The sequence below is a fragment of the Arachis hypogaea genome, chromosome 12, assembly GCF_003086295.3.
Source record: "Arachis hypogaea cultivar Tifrunner chromosome 12, arahy.Tifrunner.gnm2.J5K5, whole genome shotgun sequence".
Taxonomy (NCBI): Eukaryota; Viridiplantae; Streptophyta; class Magnoliopsida; order Fabales; family Fabaceae; genus Arachis; species Arachis hypogaea.
This window is the reverse complement of record NC_092047.1, coordinates 27968519-27972549: the sequence shown is the minus strand read 5'-3', so window position 1 is coordinate 27972549 and position 4031 is coordinate 27968519. Positions and strand designations below refer to the sequence as shown.

At 35.4% G+C, this 4031-nt stretch overlaps 1 non-coding gene across 1 annotated transcript; it reads right to left on the bottom strand.

Annotated features, from left to right (window-relative positions):
- Positions 1–3716: 3716 nt before the first annotated feature.
- On the bottom strand, positions 3717–3824 carry LOC112730812 (small nucleolar RNA R71). The gene has a single exon (XR_003166620.1). It is a non-coding gene; the product is annotated as a small nucleolar RNA R71 (small nucleolar RNA).
- Positions 3825–4031: the final 207 nt, after the last annotated feature.

Sequence of the window (4031 nt, the reverse complement as noted above, 5' to 3'; positions counted from 1 at the left end):
CTCAGCCCAAACACACACCAAGTGGGCCCCGGAAGTGGATTTATACATCAAATACTTACTCATGTAAACCCTAGTAGCTAGTTTATTATAAATAGGACCTCTTACTATTGTATTAGACATCCTGGATTGTATTTTGATCCTGTGATCACGTTTTGGGGGCTGGCCATCTCGGCCATGCCTGGACCTTCACTTATGTATTTTCATACGGTAGAGTTTCTACACTCCATAGATTAAGGTGTGGAGCTCTGCTGTTCCTCAAAGATTAATGCAAAGTACTACTGTTTTCTATTCAATTCATCTTATTTCACTTCTAAGATATTCATTCGCACTTCAACCTGAATGTGATGAACGTGACAATCATCATCATTCCCTATGAACGCGTGCCTGACAACCACTTCCGTTCTACCTTCGACTGAATGAGTATCTCTTAGATCTCCTAACCAGAATCTTCGTGGCGTACGCTAGAATGATGGCGGCATTCAAGAGAATCCGGAAAGTCTAAACCTTGTCTGTGGTATTCCGAGTAGGATTCAATGATTGAATGACTGTGACGAGCTCCTAACTCGCGATTGCAGGGCGTTAGTGACAGACGCAAAAGGATAGTAAATCCTATTCCAGCATGATCGAGAACCGACAGATGAATAGCCGTGCCGTGACAGGGTGCGTGAGCATATTATTCACTGAGAGGATAAGATGAAGCCATTGGCAAGGGTGATGCCTCCAGACGATTAGCCGTGCCGTGACAGGGCATTGGATCATTTTCTCGAGAGATGACCGAAAGTAGCCATTGACAGTGGTGATGTATCACATAAAGCCAGCCATGGAAAGGAGTAAGACTGATTGGATGAAGATAGCAGGAAAGCAGAGGTTCAGAGGAACGAAAAGCATCTCCATTCGCTTATCTGAAATTTCTACCAATGAATTACATAAGTATCTCTATCCCTATTTTATTATATAATATTCGAAAACACCATTATCACTTTATATCTGCCTGACTGAGATTTACAAGGTGACCATAGCTTGCTTCATACCAACAATCTCCGTGGGATTCGACCCTTACTCACGTAAGGTATTACTTGGACGACCCAGTGCACTTGCTGGTTAGTTGTATCGAAGTTGTGACAATTATGAATTAAGATCAAAGCACCAAGCTTTGGAGCCATTACCAGGATTTGTTCGAGCCTGGAGATCACAATTTCGTGCACCAAGTTTTTGGCGCCGTTGCCGGGGAATTAATTGTTCCTGTTTGGCGCCAAGAATCGTCTGAGATCCCAATCCCGGCAACAACACCAAGTTTTTGGCGCCGTTGCCGGGGATTGTTTGAGTTTGGACAACTGACGGTTCATCTTGTTGCTCAGATTAGGTAATTTTCTTTTTGTTTTCTTTTCAAAAATTTTTCAAAAATATTTTCAAAAATCTCTCATCTGTTTTCGAAAAAAAAAAATGTTTTCAAAAATTTGATTCAAAATTTTTAAGAATGAATTCTAGTGTTTCATGAAGCATGTGAAGCCTGGCTGGCTGTAAAGCCATGTCTATTCCTTTGGGAATGAGTATGTCAGGCATGTCATATCTAAATTACATGCTGAAGCTTGGCTGGCCATTGGCCATGTCTAGTGTTTTGGACCGGAGCTTTCATTGAAAGCTTGGCTGGCTAGTGAGCCATGTCTAATTCCTGGACTGAAGCTTTAGACTAAGAATGCAAGATTCCTGGAATTCATATTAAAAATTTTGGAATCCTTATTTTCCTTTTTCAATCAATTTTCGAAAATTCAAAAAAAAAAAAATAGAAAATCATAAAAATCAAAAATATTTTTGTGTTTCTTGTTTACGTCTTGAGTCATATCATAAGTTTGGTATCACTTGCATATGCATCTTGCATTTTTTTCGAAAATATCATGCATTCATAGTGTTCTTCATGATCTTCAAGTTGTTCTTGGTAAGTCTTCTTGTTTGATCTTGATGATTTTTTGTTTTGTTTCTTTTCATGTTTATCATATGCATTCTTGAATTCTTAGTGCGTAAGCATTAAAGAATTCTAAGTTTGGTGTCTTGCATGTTTTCTTTGCATTAAAAATTTTTCAAAATTGTGTCTATGATGTTCATCTTGACATTCATAGTGTTCTTGGTGTTAATCTTGACATTCATAGCATTCTTGCATGCATTCATTGTTTTGATCTAAAAATTTCATGCATTGCATAATTTTCATGTTTTTCATAAAAATTTCAAAAATAAAAAAAATATCTTTCCCTTTTTCTCTCATCAAATTCGAAAATTTGAGTTGACTTTTTCAAAAATTTTTAAAATCAAGTTGTTTCTTATGAGTCAAATCAAATTTTCAATTTGAAAATCTTATCTTTTTCAAAATCTTTTTCAAAAATCAAATCTTTTTCAAAATTCTTGGTTATTTTCGAAAATTCCAAAAATAATTTTTCAAAAATCTTTTTCTTATTTTATATCATAATTTTCGAAAATAACATAACCAATTAATGTTTTGATTCAAAAATTTGAAGTTTGTTACTTACTTGTTAAGAAAGATTCAAACTTTGAGTTCTAGAATCATATCTTGTGATTTCTTGTGAATCAAGTCATTAATTGTGAATTTAAAAATCAAATCTTTTTTTCAAAACTAATTTCTATCATATCTTTTCAAAAATATCTTCTTATCTTATCTTTTTCAAAAAAAAAATATCTTTTCAAAATATCTTTCCTAACCTCCTAACTACTTATCTTTTCAAAATTAGTTTTCAAAATTTGTTTCAACTAACTAACTAACTTTTTGTTTGTTTCTTAACTTTTTCAAAACCACCTAACTAATTCTCCCTTTCTAATTTTCGAAAATATCTCCCCCTTTTTCAAAAATTTCTTTTTAATTAACTAATTATTTTTATTTTTATTTTTGATTTCAAAAAATTTTCGAAAAAAACTAAATATTTTTCAAAAACTATTTTCAAAAATCACTAACTCCTTTTCAAAAATAATTTTCGAAAATTCCCTCCCTCTCTCTCATCCTATTCTATTTATTCATTCATTAACTAACATCTCTTCCTCACATCATCACCAAATTCGAACCCCCTCTTCTATCTGTGTTCGAATTTCTTCTTCTTTTCTTCTACTAACAATAAGGATCCTCTTTACTGTGACATAGAGGATTCCTCTTCTTTTCTTTTTCTCTCCTCTTTCTTATGAGCAGGGACAGAGAAAAAGGCATTCTTGTTGAAGCTGATCCAGAACCTGAAAGGACTCTGAAGAGAAAAATAAGAGAAGCTAAATTACAATAATCCAGAGACAACTTGATTGAAAATTTCGAACAAGTAAAGGAGATGGCAGCCGAACCCAACAACAATGCAAGGAGAATGCTTGGTGACTTTACTGCACCAAATTCCAATTTACATGGAAGAAGCATCTCCATTCCTGCCATTGGAGCAAACAACTTTGAGCTGAAACCTCAATTAGTTTCTCTGATGCAGCAGAACTGCAAGTTTCATGGACTTCCATCTGAAGATCCTTTTCAGTTCTTAACTGAATTCTTGCAGATATGTGATACTGTTAAGACTAATGGAGTAGATCCTGAAGTCTACAGGCTCATGCTTTTCCCTTTTGCTGTAAGAGACAGAGCTAGATTATGGTTGGATTCTCAACCCAAAGACAGCCTGAACTCTTGGGATAAGCTGGTCACGTCTTTCTTAGCCAAGTACTTTCCTCCTCAAAAGTTGAGCAAGCTTAGAGCTGATGTTCAAACCTTCAGACAGAAAGAAGGTGAATCCCTCTATGAAGCTTGGGAAAGATACAAACAATTGACCAAAAAGTGTCCTTCTGACATGCTTTCAGAATAGACCATCCTGGATATATTCTATGATGGTTTATCTGAGTTATCAAAGATGTCATTGGATACCTCTGCAGGTGGATCCATTCACCTAAAGAAAACGCCTGCAGAAGCTCAAGAACTCATTGACATGGTTGCTAATAACCAGTTCATGTACACTTCTGAAAGGAATCCTGTGAGTAATGGGACGCCTATGAAGAAGGGAGTT